The following is a 26,701-nucleotide window of genomic DNA, read 5'->3' as shown; positions in this document are numbered from 1 at the left end:
AAGCCGAACGTCAGCTTTGGTTGCGTTGATTTATTTTATACTAAATAATATGCTTCATAGAACGGTACTAATCGATTGGGCATACTGCCAGGTCCCCAGAAAGTCGGAAAACACCCTTTTCTAAAAAAAAAAAAAAAAAAAAAAATTTAAAATCTTCTTTATGGTCCTTTTAAGAAGCGCATTGAGACGATAGAACGGGATGATCGGCCGAGCACTCGTCTTCTTTTGTTTATCTGCTCCAAAGCTCTGGAACGTCGGGAGCCCCAAAAAACATGCCCCAGCATTCTCTCCTTATTGGTTGACAACACGGTCCATTCGAGAATGCATGGACTGTATTTGGTCATGGCGGGATGTCGTACATTTAGGTTAGCAAATCGAAACCGAAACGGTGGCCAAAAGGTACCCAAGATACTTTGCGCGGCACTGCGCTGCTAGGATCGCTTCGATTTTGCAAGAGGTATATTGATTGCGTGGAAAGAGCCAACTGCGCTTACATTAACGAGCGACCCTTTCGGTGCGATGCCACGTCACTGCAGACATTAGGTCGCAAATCCAGAGTGGATCATGAATTTGTACCACAAAATGGCGGGGGAAATATTTCGCTGCCAGATCTCTTGTTTATGGTTACTAGGCCGTAGGCATCTTCAAAAGAATGCCAAAATTTTCGAGTAAAATGTCTCTCAATGCTCACTTTGAGCTATATCAGCGTTGACTGCTGAATAATCAATTGAAAAGAAGAAAACAGAAATAGAGGTGCTCGCGTGATGTTTTTTAATTGTTTAATTACAATTATTACAATTAAAGACCGACCATTTCTAGCTCTCCACTTTTCCGTCGTTTCCTCCTCTCCCTCCTTGTACCCTTTCTACCGTTGCCTGCCCCCCCCCCCCCCCCCCCCTGCTCCACTTAACCCTCAGCGGCTAAGCCATAGAATCCAACTAGAAAAGAAAAGGAATAGACCGATCTCACCAAGCGTCCACGCATGCGTGACGCCGCCATAACTGTAGTTTATAGGAGGCAGACGCCAGTTCACGAGAGAGCTCATGCCTCGCCTCGTGCTCGTGCTCTGCTCGCGCAGACCTCCAGCAAGGTTGTCGCGCGTGCAGAACGACTACAGCTCCCACGATGCGTGGCGGCAGCGGTGGCGTACTCAAACTAGCTGTGAGATCGGTCTATTACGATACAAAAGAGCAACCCCAACATGACTCACAAGTGGCCTTGAGTCCGTGAGTTCCAATGCCGTTGGCGTCAGTGCACGCTTTTCGTCAGCGTGCCCTGCACTCTGCAAGTCTTGTTTTCCGTTGTGTGTGAAGCGATACAATTACACTTGGGCTCATTACTTGAAAACTGTAATGATTATAATTACAAATTACCGAGCCTCAAATGTAATAGATTACCCTTACAAATTACTTTCGCTGAAAAGTGACGGATTACTTTACTCGTTAGGTTGCAAATTGCTTTCACGTTACTTTTTGCGACAATAAAAACAATTTTGATTTTTTTAACGTTCTGCAACACTACATTTCCTTCCTCATACGCCCGTATTATGGTAGTCCTTGTAAAAATACAATATTGTATTTAAGAGAAAGAGTGTAGGTGCCCTCCGTTCACCTGTGAGCTGACAAGGCACCGAAAGTTGCCCACAGCCGCCATCCCGCTAGCTTACGGCCTCCGGAAATGATCCCTGGAATTGTGCAGACAAGGCTAGCGGTGCGGATGTTCAGTAGCAGCGTCTATCGCTGCTACGAGGTTTGGAGCTAAAGCAGCGATCTACGAAAGCTTCCGAAGGACGTCTGAAAGTTTCGGGAAATTTTTTAACTTCTACTCGGGTAATTTTCAACATTCTCAAGCTTCTTGCTGTTGGGGCCTTTCCTACACGGATCGCCAAAAATAGACCCTTTCCGGAATTCAGACTGGCAACTTTGATCACTATCATCATCTGAAAAATGGCATATGTGCTATACTAATGGCGGCCTTCTGTTTATGATGAAGTTGAAGATGCTCGTAAGCAGATGATTCGATGCCAATACATCGTAGAAGCTAGCGCGACGTGAAGCAAGAATTGGATGCAAGAGCTGCGTAAGCGTTCATTTCTAACTCGGGCCCAGTCAACCTGTTAGTAGCACACACTCGGTTCCAAAGCCTCTTGATGTATAGCATTTTATCAAGGCGTCTATGTGGGCTGGCGCTTCGTTCTGACTGGTTGCATCTTTTTCGCCGTCGACACTGAAAGAGATTGAAAAAGAACTGGACAGTAACACAAGCATTCTCATCTACCGTTGACTTGCGAATGTGACAGTGCCTCATCCAATACTGCAGACCACAGGTACAGCGTACTACAGGTTCATTGCCGCCATTAGTACGGTAAAAGTTAAACTGCCATTTGAGTCACCAGATGGCACTGAATTCCGGAAAGGGTCTATAAAGCCAATACCTCTACAGAAGACGCCAAAAACGCCTCTATCGAACCAACGCGTAAACACGATGTGATGCGTCTAGCGCGTACGTTGGGAAAGATACGTCGGCAAACGAACCATAACGTCCAACGTCTTCAATCCTCACGCAGGATGGTACTGCGCCGAACAAAGTCACTTGGGTGGTATATCAGTAAGTGACCGTAAATGGATGACCAAGTCTAGAAAATTATAAAGCACGAAAAGTAAATTTTTCGCTAAAATAATGCTTATTACGTTTAAAAAAAAAAAAAAAAAAAAACTCGTGATTTTCATTGGTCATGCACCGAAATGTCTGTGCACCGAAAAGTCCATGCACCGAAATGTCCGTGCAACAAAAAGTCCCACACCGAAAAGTCCGTGCACCGAAATGTATGTACACCGAAAAGTCCGTGCACCGAAATGTCCGTACACCGAAACACCCTACACCGAAACGCCCTACACCGAAAAGTCCTAGACCCCCCAGTGTGGGACCCCTCTAGAGTAACTGAGGACTTCAGAAATGCAGGACGTGTAATGATCCCAATCCGGCTTCTTACTTTGTGATTGGTGCTTCGGCGTCCTTATCGGCTGATGGCGTAATCTCATTAAACAGTGATATGCTTGGGACCGACCAGGCCCGCGTTTCCTGAGGTGCGCTCCAAGTTGGCCGCAGTGAGTGGCGCGAGCTTACGTAGTACCTCTTCGAGGAAAGCAGCCGCCAAAGGCACCAACGTGCACGATGGCAGCTCTACAGGAGCCCTTTCGTAGAGCCCTGCAAGAAGAGGGTTGAGCGTTGCGTGCGTCAAGGGCGCGAGCGGAAGCGTTTTCCGAAGCGCCTTCCTTGCTCGAGTACTTGTAACTAACGGATAGCACAGAGCCATGCTCTCGCACGCGAGACTTGTGCGCTGGTGCAGTCAGCCTAAATATACGTATTCTCCTCACCGGAACGTGCACTGCAGCGAAGGCGAGACGCGAAAGCTCACATCTTTGGTACATTATGGGGTGTGTAGCCTACGAGTCTACATCTGAATTAGAACTCAAAACGCGGGCGAGTTAGCGCACAATCATAATTAAAAACCTCGAGACGAAAGAAACAAGGACATGCACATTATATACAGGTTGTCCGTCCCCCCTCGTCCTCCCCCCCCCCCCCCCCCCCCCCAAAAAAAAAAAAAAAAATTGTACAGGGTGTTTTTAACCGCAAAAATAACCTATGCGTCGCCGAGCGCTCGTTCTCCGCACTATTGTAGTGCTGGAGGTCTGAACCAGATGCCAGAGTTTCAGCACGAACTGATATCTTATTAAAAAGTTATGTGATTTTCTGCAAATTTCAATGGGAAAATGCGGCACATTTTGGCCTGTTTTCGGTTTCTGGCGCCCATAGAGCTCCGTGTATCCAGAGATCCGTCGGCCGCCATTTACCAATTAAAATTTCCAAAAAACCACACTTTTAACTTCTGAATAAAATAACGGCTAGTGCTCAAAACTTTGTCGCCCGGTTGGGACCTCCAGCGATACCTTCGGGTGGGAAATGAGCGTTGTGCGATATGCGGAGTTTATTTTTGCGGTGAAAAGAACCTTGTAAATGTCTCGGGGGACACCCCGTACATGCACACACGCGCACACACACACAGACACAAAGTACGAGACGGGGGTGTGTATGTCCACTTTTTTGTGTCAAGGTTTTTAATTATGAAGGCTACATCATCAGATCGTAAGCAGTACTCTGTGTTGGCGAAGCAAAGAACGTTGACTTAGCACCGCGTACCGGTAGGGAGACTCAACAAAGTGCGTTTGGAAAGGCTACTGAAGTTACGACGTGAAATGTTTCATAGATTCTGACTTAAATTATATATTATAAACAGTGAAAAAAAAAAACGTTTGGAGTAAAATTTTGTGATACATGTAGATCCACGCCTTGCGTTTCTCACATGTATTCACAGTCATAGTTATGTGTAAACGGAGGCACGTGCCAATAGTGACTGCTGAAAAAAAGAAAACACATGGAGTTTGGATATCTTTCTTCAGTGAACAGCCGCCATTTTGTACCATGGGCTGCAGGGGCCACGTGCTTCGGACTTCTGCGCATTTGTCACGAATTGCAAAACGAAACATATCAAGACGCTTGAGTTCTGAGCACTTTTTTTACTTCGCGATTTGTTGTCGTGTACCCTTGAACAAGTCAAGTGGCTTCATATAAACTTTTATATGTAACAAAGGGAACGTATGCCAGGCAGCCCGAGCAATTTTGGGCGTCTGAGTCAAGAGGGTCCAGGGTCACCAGAAGTCGCAGCTTTGTCGAGGGTTCATTGGCGTTCCGGGATCGCAAGTGAAGGCGCGCTGGAAGCCTCGAAAGTTCAGCAGCGCCAGATTGACCCGGCGCGGGGCCTCGGGATCAACCGAGCACTGACCCAGCACATAGCGAATGAAGAAGAGTTGGTCCAAAGACATGCTGACGGCGTTCTCGAGCCGGAAGTCGATGGTGGGCATACGAGCCTCGAAGGCTGTGTGGGCCACAACCAGGGCAGCACTGTCCTCGGCGACCCGAACTTCACTAAGCATGCCGTCGTTCTGAACCTTGTAGCACTTTTGAACGGAGCCGAAACCCTGGCGCGCATCGGCCGTCCACCAGGAGCGTGGGACGCCTAAATTTTGGCTGGCCCCTTCCAGCATGAATTGAGCCAGGCAACGTGCGACGCGTTCGCCAAGATGCGCTAGCTGGAGAAGCAGGAAGGGTTCTTCTGCCGGAGTGCTGGTGTTGAGCGCGGTCAGAGGCACGTAGAGCATGTGGCGACTTGGATCCAGCCAGCAGCGCTGCTCGGTCGGCGATGCGGACAGCCACGGCTCAGCCCCCTCGAGCCGGCGCTGCATGAGATGCTTGGTGATCCGTGCATAGGAGCGCAGGCCTTCGCCTGGAATGATTTCCGGCACGTGGTTGGCGTCCTGAGCCACCTTGATTGAATCGGTGATCCAGGATGGGAAGAGCAGCTGGAGCTGGAGTTGGTGAAGCCGTTGCAATGCCTGTTCTCGGGTGTCGCCGTCTAGCCAGTGTACGAGGCCTAGCCTGGAAGCGAACGCCTGCTTAAGGGCGCTTCCCAGGTCGGCTGCCAACAGGGCATCTAGTACCTTGCGGTGCGCCTCGTACGCGACGCGGTAAAAGACTATTGGCAGCGACTGGGCTACCACACGCAGGCAGAGGACCTGGGCCGTTGTTCGAGATCCAAGACCAAGTTGTCGGGCCCGCACGAGAGTCAACTTGTTCAGGGCTTCAGGCAGGAACGGAGATACGTGCACCACCATTCGGAATCCCATATAGTTGAGAACAGTGTGCGGCGGAGTGTCGTCGAGCAGGTATCCCAAACGAATAACGTACTCGGGGGCACGTAGCAGCACCTCAGTGTCGTCGTTCACCTGGCTTTTGTTCTGCAGGAAAGCCACCACGAGTGCACGGTAACGCGGGATGCTGCGCAGCTTCTTGACCCTGTAGTTCGGATCCACGCCACCGGTTGCAGAAGGAGACCGCAGCACTCCGGCCAGCAGTCGTGCGAAGTTGGTCACCTCGAGGGCTACTGAGTGCAGAACCACGTTTTTGCGTGCGGTGACCGAGGCAGCTAGCGACGCGGCGTCGTAGTACCAAGTCGAGTCGTTATTTGGCTTAAGAAGCGATGTCGGCTTGTCCAGTGCCAGTAGGGGGCCACGGCCGGTCACAGAAACCCCACTGGGTTCGAGCTGCACTAGAGTGGCAAGCCCGAAGTAGCGGAGGAGCAGGGCAGCCGATTCCCAGATAGCTGGTTCGCCCTGGGTCGAGTACTGGAGGTAGGGCCAGTCACCCAGGGCTGCTGCTTTCAGCATGTGCTTTAGCGGGCCCCATCCATGCTGGTTGCGGGCCCTTGGATCCAGGCACTCGTTCCATAGTCCATTTAGTAGCCGTCCCGCCTGGCTGGGAGGTTCGTTATGTTGTAGTAGCTGTAGTAATGATGCCTCTAAATCAGATAGCGAAGCACTGTCAGTGGACTGGAGAGACGCCTGGGCACTTTTGGAACACACGAATTTGTACATGCTTTCGCAGGGATTCACGTTCCAGTTAAGTTGGTGTGACACGTAACTGCCTTCAACCTGACATGCCGCTGAGCTACAGATCTCGAACCCGGGTTGTCCGCTCACGTTGACAAGAACACCCACGCGGGCGTCACCGCCATCTATTCCTTTACCATCGCCATTGCTCGGAATCATGTAGAGTGTACCATTCGGATGCATGCTCACACGTCGTCCGTATATGTCAAGTACGGTCCAAAGGCCGATGATGGTTGCCAGAAGAACAACAAAATATACGACCATTTCTGTCTGAGAGTTCCGCATTCTTGTCTCAATAGCTGTGTGGCGGTAGTTTTGCTTGCGTGGAATCGTCGTTGTAAGTTTGTGTTTCGCGCCTTCAGCAGGAGGTACAAGACCCTGAGACCCTAAATCCCCGTTCTTCTTGCTGCGTGCGCCACCATATTTTGTGCTACCGTACTCCGTGCTCCCGTACCCTGCACCACCATATTGAGTGCCACCGTAATCAGAGCCACCGTACTCGGTACCACCGTACTCGGTAGGGCTATCCGTGTCTCCAAGACTCGTTTTGATGCTGGAGGCGGATACCACAATACGACGCGTGTGACTTCTAGCGTCAGTACTGCTGTTGTCTCCCTCCCGCTGTAGGACCTGGCCAGCTTGCAACTTTTCTCCGAGCATTCCTTGCCTGCGGAACTGCTCCTCCACCTGCCGTTGCTGCCGCATCATTTGCTGCCGCGCAAACAGCTGCGGTGCCATTCCTTGTAGAGCTATTCCCGCCTGCTGTTTCTCGTGTGCGACAGGCGGTGCGCTATTGTGGCGCATCCGGATCTGGATCGAGCTTGGGGGGCTCTTTACAGAAATGTGCTGAGACCGGGCCGCCCTCAACTTCTCTTGCATCTGCTGGTGCTGCTCCAGAATGCGCTGTTGCAGCTGTACCTGGAAATCGATAGCCCGGCTGGTATTTGGCTGTTGAGCAGGCACAGGTGACCGTGGTCGACTGAGCCGAACAGGAAGCGGAGGTGGTTTTACTGTTGTACTCGTTGGATCATGACCCATCACTGGCAGTGGAATCTGTTGCATGCAAGGTTGTTGACCCTGCGATCCGAACAACCCTTGGGGTTCCTTCTGCTGTTGCACACATCTAGGGTCAAACGGCTGCGTTGAAGCCGCCATCGAGGCCGTCTGCCTTGGCGAGAATTGTTGTGGCACTCTAAGTCGTGGAAAAGTGTGTGGAGGAACTCTTAGTGGCACCCGCGGTGACATTCCTGGTTGAAATCGTGTTGGTTGCTGACCAATATCTTCAAAATAAGACCAAGGTGGTGATTGACCCCGCGGTTGTCCATACCGAGGCTGAACCGATCGAATTGGTTGTAATGGACGATCTTGCATCTGTGGCCTTACGTTCTCTTCCGGTCTTTGCACTGTTACCACTGTGTGCGGCCGTGACTTTTGCATTTCTTGCATTAAGGGTGAGTACTGCATAGGCGATACTCCCATTCTTCCTTCCTGTGTCGTCGGCTGAATCGGAGTTTGTAGTTGCATTTCTGGCGCTAAATGTGGCCCGCAGGCTGACAACTGCGTCTGCAATTGCATCTCGCTATTCATCTGCGGCATCAGTTGAGTTGGGCTATGGAACTGCACCTGTAGCACTGGTGGTGGCTCCCCTTGGCGTTGCATTTCAAACTGCCCTGGAAGCTGCGCCTGCATTTGAGGCATAGAAAGGGGCTCGTTCATAGCGTTGCCTGGAGACAAAAGTGGAGATGAAATTTGTTGAGGACTTTGACACTGCATTTGGAGAGTAGATGAGGGCCCATCAAGGTGCAACGACTGTGACGCTGGTTGTAAAGGACTATGGAATGAAATTTGGAGCAGTGAGCGTGGATCCTCGGGAATTGTCGTTTGCGGAGAGCTCTGGAATTGGGACCGGAGTAAAGACTGCGCAGTGTCTTGAAGTACTGTCAGTGGTGAACCTTGAAACTGGGCTTGAAGCATCGACTGTTGCTGGGCTAAGGGCTGCTGCGTTGACATTGAGATGGGAGGAACCTGAAACTGACTTTGAAGCATTGACTGAAGCTTGCTCACCGTTTGCAGCTCTGGGGGATTATATAAATTAGTTCGAGGCTGTTCAGTTTGCTGCAGTTGTAATTTTTGTTGAAGCTGCAAAAGAATTTGTTGGTGTTGTTGTTCATAATGTCTCAACTGATCCTTCTGATCTTGTTCTTGTTGAATCCTGTCAAGTATTAAATCTGGCTCTAGGGACTCTTCGATACCTGGCACGTCTGCGATGGTGGTAGACGACTCCTGCTCAGCCATTGTCTCATCAGGAGTCGGAGGAAGTAGTACCGGCGGGATAGGCGGCACGGGAGGAGGTGACATAGCCAGCCGTAACGCCGAGATTGACGAGCCGGAGCCCTCCCTTTTGGCTGGCAGCATCGAGAAGCCCCTAGGTGGTGGCATGGATGGTGGCATCGGTGGTTTGGGCGGCGGGGGTGAAAGCGGTCTCCGCAGTCCAGCTGATGAAGCACGACTAAGTCTTCCGCTTGGGCTGTGGCTCATAGCAGTCACAGACCGGCGACGTTCGACGGGTGAAGCTTGGTAAACTATTTGAGGCGGAAATTGTGGAGACGTCGGGGACGATACTTGATGCATATTGAAGGCCCTATGCGCTCCTGCACTAGGGGACCATTGTGCTAAAGTCGACGACGACTCGTACACGGGTGGCGATGACCGTCGGCACACTGGTTGAGCCGAAGGCCAGCCCATGGATGTTGAAGACGACTGGCATAGGGGAGTTAGTCTGGGCCGGTTTACCAATGTCGACGATGTACGACAAAGCGGTTGAGGAGAGTAGTGGCGCTGCATAGGTGAGGTTCTGCATATTGGCAGAGACGGCGGCCAGTCTGCTGAGGTTGACGATGACTGACATAGTGGTTGAGGAATCGACCGGCGCTGCGCTGATGGAGAGAATCGGCGTTGCGCCGGAGATGGAGGCCATTCTAGCGAAGACGACGAGGATCGGCAGAGTGGTTGGGGAGAGGAACGGCGTTTAGGAGGTGAAGACGACCGTCGACGCGGCGATAATGCGAGCCATTGTGCAGATGTCCACGGCGATTCAGTATTCGGGTGAAGTGATTGCCGACGACGAGTATTCAGCTGTGTGTGCCATGTTTCTGACGATGAAGATGAACGGTACCGGGGTTGAGACGAGAATTGACACAATAGTTCAGGCGAGGTTCTCCGTAGCTTTGGGAGAGAGTTTTGAAGAAGTGTTGGTGAGAAGCTCTGCCGAAATTCTGGAGACGAGGCCCGGCATAGTGGCTGCCCAGTGCTGGCAACCCTGAGGTGGGCGACGTCATCCCCCCTGTCTAACTGCTGGGTAGTCCTGGATGAGTGGCTATCCACTAGCGTCGATTCAGAGTGACTTGTGCCAGCTACTGACGGCACACGATGAGCGTACGTAACCCTCAACTTGGGGTTATGCCATTTTCCTTTAACTTGGGGCCTCGGCTCGTCAGCACTCATCTGGAACCGCTGGTCCTCTCGACGAAGCAGCCGCGCCCGGTCGCGCACAACAGGCTCGGCGTAGTAGGCTACATCGTCCACTACCTCGAAGACCTGTCTACGTGGGCTAGCAACGCGAATGGGGCTGCTGTTTCGCTTTGGACTCGCTGAGTGCATACGCCCTAGCCCAGAACAAGCTCCCCAATTAGATGGGCTCCGTGACAGACTTCGCAGTGCAGGAGATCGCAGCTGTGGTGGTGACCGTAACGCCTGGTGTCTGCTGCAGGAGCGTGTCACCGTCTGGCCTTGGATTAGTTGCGGTGGCGGGGATCGCGACCACATACGGCTTTCAGCTCGGGACCTAGGGCTTTTTAATTGCCGGAATCGTCCGGCATTCCGTTGCGGCACCCCTTGCAGTCCGGGCGATATCTCATCGCTGTCGCTCGCAGACACGGTGATCACGGACACTGTGGAGCACTTTCCGGAGCGACGGCCAGTGCTGGATGGCGACTTCGCGTGGAGGCGCCTACCTCTGGGTGTTCCAACGGTGATGGACCGCTTTCCCACGAGTGTGCCACCGCTAGAGAACTTGTGCATCCCCGCCGTCCCATCCGCACCGTCTTCACTCCCTGACAGTGAAGACGATAGCTCACCGAACACCCCTCCGGAGTTGTGTCGCTTTTTGCCCACCACCTGCACAGAAAACCGCACAGGAATCGCCATTAGCATCTTGTAGACAAACTACACAGCTGTATTACAGTTCGGCTGCCATAGTGCAAGCATAATTTATATTGTCCATCTAAAGAGATCCGTACAAGGCTGTCAGAGGCACTTGCGCAATATGGGATATTAGAGTAGGCTTTCATTTCGCAAGCGTTCGTGCAAACAAATGTTGCACATCTACGATCGCGTGCCTGCGCCTTTGATAGCACTGCGCGCGACTTGTGTGACGTCAACTTTCTCAATGAAAAGGGAACATGACCATTTCAATAACCTAGTTATGGCTGCACGCTCCACGGCCAGTGAGATCACCACGCTCATTTAGTTAATGACTTGTTCACAAAAAAAATAGTTAACGAGCTATCATTTCCCTCAGCTAGACGGATCCAATTGTGGGCGGTTATTGAGAATGTGTCGTAGATTCCCCGTTTCACACATTCGTCACTGCTTCACTTCTGCCACTTTCTTCGTATACAGTAAACTCGTCTCTCAGTGATCCGTGGTTTTAGTCATGAAAGAATTCCCTGTCTTTCGTCTGTTGGCTGACTGTTTTTAAAAGGATACTTCAACAATATCTGAAATATACCCGTCGTGTTCAGAAATAGCCTGAATATGATCCACAATATCCGTAAATGACAACCAAAAGTTTGTATTTTGAGCCTGATGGCTGTATTTTTCATTATAAACGGCCCACTCTGCAAGCGCTCGGAGAGCAGCCAGCGTAGAGCACGTGACATCATCATGGATAGGGCAATTTTTAACCAATCGTACTCAGCATAGTGTGGTTAACAACCAGTCGTCAGCTTGTTCTCCTGTACCATCCGGAGTCCCCCAGGGCAGTGTTCACGGACCTCTGCTTTTTTAACAATTGTAAATGACCTACATGAAAACATAACATCTTGTATTCGAATTTTTGCTGATGACGGCGTAATTTACTGATCTGTATCTAACCTGAACGATAACATAACCCTACAAGCTGACCTTAACCTAATAGCCGACTCGTGTAAACAGTGGAAAATGACAACTTTTCTAAAACAAATCTCGTTTCCTTTACGCGTGCTTATAGTTCTCTCTCTTTTACTTACACCATGTGCAGCCAGGTAATTACCAAGTGCCCATCTTACAAATATCTTGGCGTTCACTTATCTGACGATCTCTCAGGAATACGCATATAACACACGTCCTGTCTAATGCTAACCGCTCTCTTGGCTGTCTTCGATGGAATCTAAAACTAGCACCATCATCAGTGAAACGACTAGCCTACGAACACTACACTCGTAAGATCGCAATTTGAATACGCGTCATCCATCTGGTCCCATTGGCAACATTCATTGATAAAAAAACATAGAGGCACTTCAAAATCGCGCAATCAGATTCATTTGTTACGGATTACTCACAAGACACCAACCAGCATTACTTCTTTACAAATGAAATCTAACCTTGATCTGCTCTCATCTAGAACAAAAATTATCACGGGTGTCTATTTTTCACAAGATTTACTATCATAACCATGAAATCAGAACTTCACTATTATACCCAGCCAATCGCACATTTCCCCGCATTGATAACGTCTGTAATGTTCGTACAATTTTCGCCTCGTCAGTTTGTTTCTTAACTCCACCTTGCTATTAACAATAACATACTGGAAAAGCTTGCCTAACAGTATCGTGACCCAGACAGATCATAACACATTCATATCCCAACTGACCATCAATCTGCATTTGCACTAATAGCAAAGTCAATTCGTGTTTATAGAAATGTTTTATTTGTGTATTTTTCTGCTTAATCAGCTGTTTTTCCTTGAAGATGTCTTGAGTGTTTATTTCTTTTCCCTGTTTTTGTTGCTTTATATAACAATATTCTTCAGCATGTAATCCACTTTTTCTTTCTTTCTTTATATAATGTTTCTTCGGCAGGTACCCCCACCTTGTGTAATGCCCGTAAGGGCCTTTAAGGTTTAATAAATGATGATGATGATGACATCCGCCGCAATCGTGACGTAGATTGTCTCGGGACGAGCAAAGCTGCGGCGAGGCTGACGTCGAGATGATGTCCTAGCCGTTCCAGCCACCGAAGCGGCCGAAGCACGCCAGCGATCGGGCCACTGCAACTAACCCCAAGGCTGCTTTTGTACGAATTTTGAGGGACGGATTAATCTTCTATAATATTGTAATGGGACAATAGCGAAGTCTGGGATGAACAAAAGAGAGTCTCGGGGAGAGGGGAATTAATTCTTCCCCTCTTCTCTCGAGGTGGCCGGAGGCGAGACAGATATTGTCACTGCCTGTCAAGGTTCCTAGACGGGCATTACAAACGAGGCGTTAGCGATATACAACAGGTGCTCTTTGCTAATCGTTTAATTCGTTTTAAAGGGATACTTCAACGAAATTTGAAATATACCTGTCGTGTTCAAAAACAGGTTTAAAATGATCCACAATATCCGTAAGTGACAATCGCACGTTTGTATTTTGAGCCTGATGGCTGTATTTTTCGTTATAAACGGTCCACTCTGGCAAGCGCTCGGAGAACGGCCAGCGGAGAGCGCGTGACATTCAACGCAATCGTGACGTAGTTCGTCTCGGGACGAGCAAAGCTACGGCGCTGACGTCGAGAGGATGGCCTAGTCGTTCCAGCCACCGAAGCGGCTGCTTTTGTACGAATTTTGAGTGACGGGTTAATCTTCTATAATCTTGTAGAGGGACAATAGCGACTTCTGGGACACACAAAAGGGATTCTCGGGAAGAGGGGAGTACCTCCTTCTCCTCTTCTCTCATCGTGGCCGGAAGCGAGACACTTACCGTCACTACCTGTCAAGGTTTCTAGACGGGCATTACAAACGAGGCGTTAGCGAAATTCACCAGGTGCTCTTTGCTAACCGTTTAATTCGTTTAAAAAAAATTCATTTTCGTGGCTTTTTTTTTAACAAGATAATGGTGTGTTCGATGTGATACTGGTCCTTTGAATACATATAGACCAAACAATGAGCTCCGAAATTTCGTTGTAGTATTACTTTAAAGGGTTACACGACAAAATTTGGGCGCTTATTTTTTGGTCTATACGTGTTTAAGGAGCCCCAGTATCAGATCGGACACACCAATATTTTGTTAAAAAAACACGAAAAAGAATTTTAAAACGAATTTAACGATTAGCAAAGAGCACCTGGTGGATGTAGCAAAAGCCTCGTTTGTAATGCCCGTTTAGGAACCTTTACAGGTAGTAACGATAACTGTCTCGCCTAGAACTTACATGCTTTGAACCTGACGTCAGCCCGACAGCTCTAGGGCCAGCCCAAGAGAAGAGGGGAGGGAGGAACTCCCCACTCAACAGGACTCCCTTTTGTGTGTCCCCGACGTCGCTATTCTACCTCTACAAAGTTATAGAAGATGAACCCGTCACTCAAAATTAACACAAAAGCTGTCTTGGGGTTAGTTGCGGTGGTCCGATCGCTGGCGTGCTTCGATCGCTTCGGTGGCTGGAACGGCTAAGGCATCCTGACGCCGTCAGCCACGCCACAGCTTTGCCCATCCCGAGACAAACTACGTCACGATTGCGCCGGATGTGACGTGCTCTCCGCTGGCTGCTCTCCGAGAGCTTGCCAGAGTGGGCCGTGTAGAACGATAAACACAGCCATCAGGCTCAAAATAGAAACGTGCGATTGTCATTTACGGATATTGTGGATCATAATCAGGCCATTTCTGAACACGACGTGTATATTTCAAATTTCATTGAAGTATGCCCTTAAGGGATACTTCAATGAAATTCAGCTTGGAAATTGACGCCACGTGGCGCCTTGGTATCATGTGACACCACGACTTGACACAGTGGCGTCACGACAGCACGTAGAGTAACGGCAGGTATAGCGGAACGTTACGGTGTCAAATCAGGAAATCACGTAATTTATGTCAGTTATCCGTTTTTGTTTAGAATCTATTGTCGTTACCTTTACTGGCTGTTTTATTATATGCGATCCGCGTTTTCGCATTGCGCCCACCCGTCATCACTTTTGTCTCGGCATAGCCAGCGGCGCTTTTCAAAGGCTGTCGCTACTTTTCCGTGGTGAGAAACTGTAACTAATGGGACCCATCGATTTTTTTTTTTTTTTTTAGAGATGGCGGTTTTGATTGATCTTTGATGTGCCTTCCATTTGCAATTCCAGAGTATGCGACGCCACCCAGAAGAAAGGACGTGAAGGTGCGAAGCGGGGATCTACAGCCAATCCAAGTGTGCAGCGCAAACTGGCGCGACCTGGCGGCCGCAATGTGAAACAGTGAAGAGATTAAACGCACGTAGATTGAGTTGCAAATAAAGTACCGTATTTACTCGAGCAATAGCCGCACTATATATGAACAAGGCCCTTGCGTCTACTTTCTCATAGAACACATATAGAGCCAATCATTGCGTTGCGCAGAAATAACATAGCGAATAACCAGATCGAGAACACGATTCTTCATACAAATGCAATCTTCACAGATGGTATCTTCGCGCGAAGACTTTATCTCTGTCCTGTAAACAGCTGGAATCATGCTGTCCATCACGGCGATCTGAGTACTCCGCGGAAGAGCGAACCCTCAGGTTTTCTTCATAAACCAGTGCGGCTATTACTCGATTTAATATGATATAGGAATGACGATAATAATCCCTAAAGAAGGGCATTATTAGCTCACTTACACGTTTGCATTAATTGCATTTCATCTAAGTATAGGAAGTGCGAACAGATCTTTGCGATCCAGGCTGACAAACTTTGACATACTGATATTTCTTCTTTGTTGTCAGGAGACGTCCAGCCTCGAAATCGAGGCGCGACAATCGCGAAGCAAACAATAATCGGATAAAAATATATAGGATATTGTCAGGCATTTGGGTCAACGTTCACGGGCGCATCTGAATGTGAGTGCACGTGCTCGATGGTTATCTAATCTATGCAAACTCAAAACATGTTTGCTTGCCAGTTTGTTTGCCTTTCCGCGTAGGAGAGGTCAGAGAAGCCTGGGCCTGTTTGCACAAACGATTATACATACGTCTTAGCGTCGAATTGCGGCCTCATTTGAACGCTATGCGCGAGGTCGTCTAAATAGGACTGTGCCCATTTAGTTTATCATTCGGAACTATTGTTAAGCAACGTTGTATTGAGCGGGCAAGTGTTGCAGGGAAGTTGTCAGTGGCTTTAACTCTTACGGCATTGTCGAGATCCAGAACATAAGAATGCTTTCCTACGTGGGAATAGTAACAGGTAAGGCGTTAGGAGACTTCCGGGCGGTGCAGTATCCCTTTTTTTTTCTGAAGGGATATTTCCCTAGCTTAACTAAAGAGGAGGGAGGGGAAGCTTAACTTGGTATGCGCGTACTTATGGCACTAAGCGAATACGAGCACGTGGAAAACAGCATAAATTGAATGAAGGAGAAAAACCGCAAATTTAATGATGGACAGCAGACCAAAGGCGTGGTAGGTCCGAATGGAGACAGGAATTAGGCTACAAGCAGTGTCGCAGCTGCTTCCCGCACGAACTATTTTTTTTTGTTTATTTCTTTTCACGTTCACTTTTATGCTTCTACAGATGCTGAAAAATATAGAACTATAGGAACACAACCTGTTTAAATGACTGGCGTCATCTCAAAAACAGGAAGAATAATGTCTTTGTTTTCTTGCGATTTCATGCAGCTACAGGCATTACCTGGAGCCACAAACTTAAAGGCTTCGTTGGAGGATCCATAAACATCGGACGGCAGAAGAAAGGAAGGAGGGAAGGGGTTAAGCCCCCCCCCCCCCCCCCCTGACGTTAGTAGTCGTTATGTAATATCAGGAACTTCGTTTATTAAGGTGTCGTAATCTTCCGATGTCCTGCCGCCATCTCGGCGTCCCTTCCTTCTGGAACCCGAATGTTGGTTGACGCTCCCAGTGGTTTAAAGGGGCCATAAGAAGGAATTGGGTTGGAATTTTATTAAACGGATATTGATTATTTGTGCAAAAGGAAAGTTAGCACGTGAGGGGGAGCCCGAACCGTGATTTTCGCCTTGTAATTGAGAGAATCAGAGCGGACTACTTCTTTCCTTCTTTCTTTCGCAGAGCTTCTTGTCCTTATACCATCATAGATTCGTAGTGCTCACGTCCATCGAATTTAGGTCACGAATAGAATACGAGCGATGCGTCACTCGGATGGCGCTCGGTAATAATCAATTCGTCGGTGAAAATCTCAGTTCGTTAATAATAACCGCTTCGGAACGTCTCTGGTACGATGTTAGAAGAGAATTACATAAATGACGAGGACAGGACGACACATCTCTCCAACTGGCAATGCATATTTGTTCTCATATACCTGTTAACATCCGCGACTGTCGCCGCGCTGAGCTGAAGGGGTTGAAGAGGAAAGAAACGGAAGGGAGGGTGGAGGTGGAGAAAGAAAGAAACAGCCGGCGGCACCCGCGGAAGTCGCGGCGGCGGCGGGAGCAGAGGAGGTTTAGTAAAGAGGGGGGAAAGGGGGGGGGGGGGAGGTGTAATAAGGGAAGCAACTTCGAAGAGGGATGAAAGAGTGGGGAACCTTTCTTCAAAATCGTTTGTTGTAGTGTTGAACGCTGAAAGGCCACCTCGACATAGGAGAGTCATAGCGATGGAGACCCAATGTTTTGCGTAGAATGGCACATGGTGAAAGCTTTGATTATCTCGCGACCGTATCTCGACCTATGGCTTCCATCTGTGGTGGTGGCAGAAGACTCTCGTTCGCAGGACGGGCAGGCGCCGACGTGCTGGGCCATTCGATGGAAGCTATGGACGGATGGGTTGGAAGCCGCCTGTTTGACCTCGTTGGCGTGCTTCCTAAGGCGGTCGTCTAGACGTCGACCTGTCTGACCGATGTACCGCGAACCGCGCCTGAGCGGGATCGAGTAGACGCTGGCCTGTCTGCCAGGAACGAACCTGGTAGCGTGTTTTAGAGCGCAGCTCTTAGGCGCCCGTTTCCGGCTTGAGCGGCGTCGCCGTCGGCGTCGGCGTAACCGCGCGGTGCATCATGGGAAATGTCCCATAATGCACCGCGCGAGCCCCCCCGGGGTCACGTGACCTCGGGGGGGGGGGGGGGGGGGGGGGCAAGTGACCCTCCGATGACGTCATCGTCACTGATGACGTCACCGGCATCCGCATTGTCATCGTCATCATCACTGATGACGTCATCAGTGACGTCACTGATGACGTCACCGGCATCCGCATCGTCATCGTCATCATCACTGATGACGTCACCGGCATCCACATCGTCATCGTCATCATCACTGATGACGTCATCATTGACGTCACTGATGACGTTACCGACATCCGCATCGTCATCGTCATCATCACTGATGACGTCATCAGTGACGTCACTGCTGTCGTCACCGACATCCGCATCGTCATCGCCATCATCACTGATGACGTCATCAGTGACGTCACTGGTGACGTCATCACTGACGTCACTAATGACGTCATCGGTATCCGCATCGTCATCATCACTGATGACGTCATCAGTGACGTCAGTGATGACGTCATCGGCATTCTCACCGTCACGTGACCCCTCAAGGTCACGTGACCCCCCCCGGTCAGTTGACCCCCCAGTACCCTTCCTCCTCCTCCTCAAGAGCTCTAATTCGGCGTTACAGGGAGTTGTAAACGGCTTTCACTTTTTTTGGAGGACGCCTTTGGGACAGTTGGTTTGTTACCTTCCTGCAGAACGAGGAGAGCCTGAGGAGGCATGAAAAGAACACCTGCGTGTCGTGTCGGAGCGCTAACGATTTGATCCTGTAAGAAGCGTTGTGCAGGTCTGGAATGCACGCAAAGCGGGATGTGTGAAGCCTGCCTTTAGGTCGTGTGCTGGTGGCCTGAGCTGTCATAGTGCGTATTAATCGGGTCTCGTGTAAGTCTTTGGGGTAGCCCACCTTGATGAGGCGGGTGATCTGTAGGGAGCAGCTCGTCGAGACCAGGTAAGGCCGTGACCTCGATCGGGATGAGGTCAAAAGGTTTTGAACGGTTCCGCTTTTTACGCATTTCGAATGGTTAAGGGCGATTGACACACTTGCGTTGAGTCCGACCGAATGCGAGTGTTGCTATGGCAACCGCTGCGTGGGCTGCAACAAAACCGGTTTTTACTCCGTTTTGTTGGAGGCGACGCAGCTGTTCCCATAGCAACCCTGGCACTCCGTCGGACTCAAGGCAAGTGTGCCAATCGCCCTTTACTGTGCAAGGGAAGCACTGGTTTGCAAGATCGTTGCTGGAAAGAGCAGCAAATGGCGAACTCTGAGGGACGCAGGCGATGATCCAGAAACTGCAGTCCCTCCTGCGTGGGAGCCTCGTTGGTGAATTTTGTGCGAAACGAATTATCTGAAACGCCTGTGCTATAGTTCTAGGATCTGAGGTGGCTTAGAGAACGATAAGGTAGTCGTCTACATATCGGAAAACGGGTGTGTCCGGGGCAAGAGCTGTAAGGGCTTTGGAAACGCGCCGATCCACGAAGAACAGGTAGATAAGATGGGGGCCAGGCAGGAGCCACGCAAACCCCGGTCTTCTGGGCGAAGACATTTCCCTCGTGCTCTACCAGGGTTGAGCGTAAGTAGAGGTCGATTAGGTCCAGAAACCACGACACCAAGATCTCTGTTGGGTGATTCCACGAGAGATCAAACCTGCAGGTCCACTCAACATTTTTTTTCTCGTTTATTTATGTGTGATGTACACACAAATGAATCACACGAAACTGAACTACTTTTCTCGAATACGCGTTTTCACTGCGAGAAAAAAAAATGTTTCGAGATTGCGCGACGGCCCTGCATGCTCTCCCCGCGGACTGCATTAGTTGCCACCTTTGTGGTCCTGTGGAAGGCAGGCAAAGAGTCGTAGGCCAAAAATGTTTCCTGTTTCATGTAACACAGTAAAGTTTAAGTCAACTGCATGCAATTATTATGTGCTTTATAAATTAATATATATATATATATATATAATTTCCTAACTTTAGATCAGGTGCAACAAATACACTAACTTTCAGGCCTTCTCCTCAATATGTATGGCATTAGCGAATTTGAAAACTATACATAATATAGGCCAGGACATCTAAATTATTCCTGCAAAATATGAACATAGAAAAAATAATTTGAAAAAAACTCCTTTAAAAAAATGCTTATATTGAAAAAAAAAATAAAAAAACCCGGTTTTTAGTAATACTCTAGGGTACAACTCTCCTTAGGCCAGGCAAAAAGAATGTACAAAAAGATTTTGCATCATTTGCTTGGTACAAAAGTTCTGAGCGGTCAAAGTGGCGGTTGCGAAGCGTCTTGACTCCGCCGTTTTTCGCTTCACTCCACTGCTGGTATCTTTTTTTTTTTTTTTTCTTTAAGGAAAAGGTAATTATTTTTGCCATAAATAACAAATTTATGTGTTGTAGCTTGCTGTAATAAAATACGTGGTTCGCGGTTGCTGTCGCTGTCAGGAGCTCGAAAGATATTTGAGCTCACGTTTGCCGCGGGGCAAACGTACACCTCCCCCTTGGCTCCGCTGTAACATAAGCGCCCCGTAGCCTTGTACCCGAGGTGTCGCGCCTCTATTCTCTACAGTTCTATAAACGAAACTCGAGCAGACTCGATATCGTCGGTTTCATCAAGTGTGCCAGCAGATTAGGATAGGAGCGCCTTGGGGCGCCCGAAGCAGTGCTGGCAGACCTAGCTGCAGCCTTATAATCTGGACACTTGGCGAAAAAGTCGGCGAGAACTTTGGGGGCTGTGATTGGTCAACGCCGCACTTGACCTTGGCGCCGGCCAATCATAGCCGTTAGATTTATCGCCATATTTCTCGCCAAGTGTCCAGATTAGGGCCCCTGGTCTGTATCCTGCAAATTGCCAGATCCTGGTAGTAGGCAGCGTCCGCAGTAATTCAACGTCTAGAAGCTTGACAGTGTGAAAATTTCTTTTGGGCGGTATCTTCCTCTTGTGAACGCGGAGGTAATCGGCGCAAAAAAACTCTGAGTGAGCTATGTGCTGCGTGCATTGCGTGCGCAACGGCGACGACTGTCGCCTCTCCCGTTGCTTCGTCTGCGCCGCCAAACAAACTGAAGCCCGAAGGTTTCGCAATGTTGTTGCGACCGAGGAGTTCCCCCACTGACAACCAACGCCAGTGGCCACGAACCAGGCAGAGTCAACGTTCACGTGCAGTGAAGCTCTGCGTCTGCCTTTCTGGGCATACACGCACAAACAGACACATGTTCAGATGACATCATTGACGCGTCGACACCAACTCTGCCACCGTGCATTCGAAAAGAGTCTAGCTGAGCTGTCGCAGTAATCCACCTTGATGCGCCCAGAGTTATGGATTCTCCAAATATTCTTCAAGGGGAGGCGTTGCCGATCGAGCAGTCATATTTAGGTCGTTGTTACGTTTTTAGACGTAAGGAAAGAAGCACATGGACAACTCTTCGTGCGGTAGTTAGGCTGACGTCCGGCTCGAGTTTCGTTTAATTTAACTGTAGAGAATAGAGGTACGACGCCTCGGGTACAAGGCTACGGGGCGCTTATGGTACAGCGGAGCCAAGGAGGAGGTGTACGTTTGCCCCGTGGCAAACGTGAGCTCAAATATCTTTCGAGCTCCTGGCAGCGACAGCGACCGCGAATCATGTATACCGCGTGGCAAACGTAAATGAAGCTCCTCCTTGGCTTCGCCGTAACATAAGCGCCCGGTAGCCTTGTACCCGAGGCGTCGTACCTCTATTCTCTACAGTTTTAATAAACGAAACATGCGAAGTCCAAGCGCGGTTAAGGAGCGTAAAATTTCATAAATACCCGTAAACAACCACAAGAAAAATAAAATTCTGGACAGATGTTTTTATTGCAGCAAGTTACAACACATACATTTCTTATTTATGGCAAAGAAAGAATAATTTTTTTACGATAAAAAAAAAAAGAGAGGATACCAGCAGCGGCGTGAAGTGAAAAACGCCGGAGTCAAGACGCTTCGCAATCGTCACTTTAACCGCTCAGAACTTTTGTACCGAGCAAATGATGCAGCATGTTTTTGCACGTTCCTTTTTGCCTGGCCTAAGGAGAGCTGTACCCCAGAGTTTTAATCAAATAGACACAGGGTTTCTTTTTTAATTTTTTGCATGTTTTTTTTTAAATGTGCTTTTTCAAAATATTTTTTCTATGTTTCTATTTTTATTGGAAGTTCATATTTTGCAGAAATAATTTAGATGCCCTGGCCTATATTATGTATAGTTTTCAAACTCGCTAATGTCATACATATTGAGGTAGAAAGCCTGAAAGTTGCACCTGGTCTAAAGTTATAAATTGTTTCATATATTTCTTTAATTCATAAAGCACATAATAATCGCATGCAGTTCACTTAAACTTTGGTGTGTTACACAAAACAGGAGACATTTTGGCCTACCACTCTTTGCCTGCCTTCCGCAGGACCGCAAAGGCGGCAACTATAATGCAGTCCGCGGGGAGATCAGGCTGTCGCGCAACCTTGAAACATTGGTTTTTCTCGTAGTGAAAACGCGTTTTCGAGAGAAAAAAAAGGGTGCAGTTTCGTGCGATTCATTTGTGTGTACGCCACATAAAAAAAAAAAAAAAAAAAAAAATGTTGAGTGGACTTGCAGATTTGATCTCTTGCGGAATCACCCTGTTGAGTTCTGGAAACTGACCGCGCCGTGGAGGTGAATTGCTTCACTTACGAAACCAAGCATGGTGGGGATGTCTAGGCTTTGATACATGTCGACTACATCAAGCGAGAAAACGGTGGCGATGTTCCGGGCGGAATGGAGTTCTTCTAAAGGCTTTTGCAAGGCTGTAATTCTTTTCTAACACCGTAACTTTACCAGTATACGCTCCATTTCCACACTCGTAGGGAACACGTGTGCACACCACGAGCACCGGGGCGAGTCTCTTGCTTTAAAGCTTGTCATGGTCGCCCTTTAGTTCGCGGAACTCGAACATGTTTTTCATTCCTGAAGCTCTGGAACCATGAATGACTAAAATGTCGAATCCTGCGGTGGCGTTAATCGTCGAACTCCAATGTCTGTGCACAGCTCGTGCACTAAGCATTGCGAGCCCAGGCGCGTAACTTCGACGAACATTGCTAGCAAGAGCCGGTAAGAAACACCGAACAACTTGTTCAGGTCACGTGCCAGAGAAGCGGGAATCAAAGAGCTTCAAGGGAACAAGCTGTCGCGACAGAACTGCCCATCTTTTCATTGATGAGACGAGGTGGAAAGTGAAATCGGTTTGTCGATATTTGTTTATTTGTGTGCGTGCGTGCGTGCGCGTGTGTGCAAAAGTTAACATCACTGAAAATGGATTCTTGTTCTAAATTCTGTAAACACTCATGATTTGCAGAATGCATAAGCTGAAAAATCATATCATGGCCACGTTTTAAGCACCGATTGCATGAAAGTTTAAACACGTGGACAGTTAGACCTACCAAAATGAGTCTTAGCAGCGTGTTAGTCTATTGCTATTCTATTTGTACGTGCCCTTTGATACACTTCTCTCGAAGTAAATCCAAAGGCCGTCAGAACGAACACCTCGTTTGACGGTGTATTTTTTTACCCAAAAGGTGTTTCCCAGTATGAATGCAGTGATTTTTAAATGCGCCTTTCTTTCGGCAGTTTAGGTGTTTTTATCGTCGGCGCAGTCTCATTAGGCAGTTTTCGTAGACCGCGTTTCCCCCTCCGCTAAGCCCCCGTGACGAAGAAGCCGCTACTGCGCCTGCGCGCTGATGGCCTTGACTGTATAGAGTTCCAGTTATCGTAGTGGGTTGCGGAGAGCGTTGCGGGACGGCGAAAACCATCTACGAAAATTCCTTATTAACTGCGGAGCGAAAGTTCGATAGTCGGAACTCGCCACGCGTAGCGTTTCGTGGGCACTAACTTGTCTACAAACGCTTGCAGGTCTCTGGGCGTCACAATGTTTGAGTGATCTGTGTATATATCTACCGATCGTTAAGCCTTGCTTAAGGACTGTAGAAACAAATACGCACGACCCGCTTCGCGTGCACGACAAATGTGACGGCTGGATGTGTCGCTTCCAGTCTCATCCGTTCCTTTCCAAAAGCATTTTAGAGCGTGATCCACAATTTTACTCGACCCCACTCCAGAGCAAAGGTTTTGTATCTTGGCGTTTGCAAACCCACTCGCATCCGGAGTCGCTCTACCCGTGTTTTCGCGTGATACGTCCCGCACGAGTGAGTCGGATCTACTCGAGTAAAAAGCGATTCACACACACTTGCGTTGAGTGTGACCGAGTGCAAGGGTTGATATGGCAACAACTGCGTCAGCTCCAATGCAGCTGTTGCCGACGCACTCGGTCGAACTCAATGCAAGTGTGAATCGCCCTTTAGTTTACAAGACCGTGACGGATCCCCCTTCGCCCCGAACGGCACGGAAGACGAAAGTCACCGGACTTCGCCGACAAGAAGGGCACTCAAACAAACCTCCAAATTGGCAGATGTTGCCCGCTGCTGTCAGACTGACTTCCATGAAAAGCATTTAGTTACCCAGGGTCGCCAGAGGCGTACGTGCCTTGTTTTAAAGTGTTTCGATACACGGAAGGAGCCAATGGCTAGTTTCGACTTGGTGTTTCGTCCGGCCAAATTCCAGTGCCATACACACACTAGCGCGCCGGACGATGCGCCGAAGACATGGCGGAAACCGACCAGGCTCCAGTCAACGACGTAAGTCACGCACGCACACACGTTCGGTTACACGCAGGCATATGAGGCCGCAATTAGCCGGAGCCCCGTCGCATTCGGCCATCTTTTCCAAGTGTCGTACTACACGTCGGATACTTTGCCGCGCGTATGTCTCGCCCTCCATTTTGTAGATTGCTGCTCAAGAGGTTTTTATAGTGATCAAGAAAAGACATTCACGAGAGCGAAGGAGGAAACCTGCCATCGCTTTCGCCGCATTCGGTGTGCGTCTCGAAACGGCCAGAGGTGCGAGCATAGCGGGTCGGGGTGCAATTATTTGAAAGAGTACTATCGGCGATCTCTGAACGAAGGACTGAAGATTAATTTGCCGCCCCCGACAAGAGTTCTTGAGTGTATACATTGATATCACTCCATACACTAAGGAGGCAGTCAGCCTTCGCGAAAGGGCGCCGACTGCGACTCAGAGAAATTTACGCGCCCTTGATAACCAAGGGGATGGAGAGAGAGACAAAAAAAAAGGCGGTACAAGTGAAAGGCGCAGCACCATGATCGCCGACATCAGTTAATGGGAGAAAAGAGCGAATTGAAGGTTTCTTATATTGCACGACTCTGATAGCATCTGTGCAGTCTTGTACACGTTACTCGAAAAAAGTAATTCGATTACAATTACAATTACTTTTGGTTGCAAAGTATTCAATTGTATTACTCGAGAAGAATTTTAGTTAGCCGTTACGTGAAAAAGTAACCGTTACTTTTCCGATCACTTGAGGTTTTCAAAACGAGAGATTTTCTGCCGTTTTAAAAACAGGTATTTCGTGCTGTCCGTTATTCGATTACAGTCACCAAATTAGACTACTTATCTCTTTAATTCGCCAATATTGATAAACCATCCTCCTCTTGGAGACTTGGTTCGAGGACTCCTTGCTAGGAAACTTGTAGAAACAAATTAGAAGAGGAAAAGATAGTAAATAACACTTTCAAAAGTATTCAGATTACCCTTCTGTTTACTTCCTAATATATTCAAATGACGACAAAATTACTTCCAAAAGTAATCGATTCCAAGTAATTTGATTACATGTAATGAGTTCCTTACAAGTCTGCATCTTTGCTACGTTGTCTGTTGTTCCATCTCGAACCGCTTGCACTCGTGACTATCGGACGCATGCCAAATCCAGGAGCGACAGGAGACGGAAACCAAAGGGAATATAGGGTGTATTCACTGGTGGCCATAGCTGTGTGCGCGAATGCTGAGCGCGTGCTGACGGCGAGCTTCCACAGTTCTTTTGCAACGTGCATTCCGCACCATGAAGAGTGCCGGTCTTAGCAGGCTATTAATGTGAGCTCGTGAGCATGCGCACTAAACAGCACCCACAAATATGTCGTCCAGTGAATACTCTCTATTTCCTGGAGGCTGCCGTATCACTCAATCCATGAAACAGCGTTGCTGCAGACCGCCCGGTCTTTCCTTGAGACTACGCTCCAGACTGGCTTATCGTTCCTATAGACAATTGTAAGCATGGCGGCCTGGCTGGTGCCCCATGTGTGCAAGCACGTGTAGCGTGCGCGTCGACGCAGCGTTGGCAAGCTTGCAATTGTATGTACAGGCTTGCTCGCACGAGGAGAAACATGGCGGCGGCCAGTTTCCCCGCTTATAATTGTGTGTACTTCGTTTCACCTTAAGTCCAGACGCAGCCTAAGATACAAGCTGATGGGACCAATCAGAGAGTGTCAAAAGCGCACCATTATGATGTTCGTAATGTTTTTGTACGTGTTCTTTCATCACTGAACAAATCATAAACGGAAAAGGCCCAGTGACTTTCTCTCCTGGCGCTGACTGATTGCTCGTAGCGTCGGCTGCGTCTGGACTTACCGCTCATTCACACTGGAAGCGGATCCGCGTTCGCAAAGCGGTTGCGAACGTGGTTGTATAAAGATCCAGTGCAATTGCACGCGCACTCGATGACATCAAGTGCGCGTGCAATTGTACTGGATCTTTATACAACCGCGTTCGCAACCGCTTTGCGAACGCGGATCCGCTTCCAGTGTGAATGAGCGGTTAAGCTGAAACGAAGCATAGTCTAGACTCAGTAACGAGCGTCCCCGTAGGCTGTATTCACTATACTCAGTTTCAAGATGGCGAACAGCAAAAGTTGCTTCCGATAAGCCAGTAAGAGTGACAGAGCGAGCTACGTGACTGCGTTTTCGCACAATGACCAACGCCCTTCGGCAAGTGTGCGAGGCATTTTAAGGTGAAACTTTCTTTGGCTATGATGTTCGGCATTTCGGAAAGCCCAGAAAAAAATGAAGCCTGTATGAGTCCATCTCAGTAAAGAAAAAAAAAAGCG

This window comes from Ixodes scapularis, unplaced genomic scaffold (genome assembly GCF_016920785.2).
Source record: "Ixodes scapularis isolate PalLabHiFi unplaced genomic scaffold, ASM1692078v2 PGA_scaffold9__187_contigs__length_104089568, whole genome shotgun sequence".
NCBI classification, from domain to species: Eukaryota; Metazoa; Arthropoda; class Arachnida; order Ixodida; family Ixodidae; genus Ixodes; species Ixodes scapularis.
The sequence above is the reverse complement of the archived record's forward strand: the minus strand, read 5'-3'. Positions refer to the sequence as shown.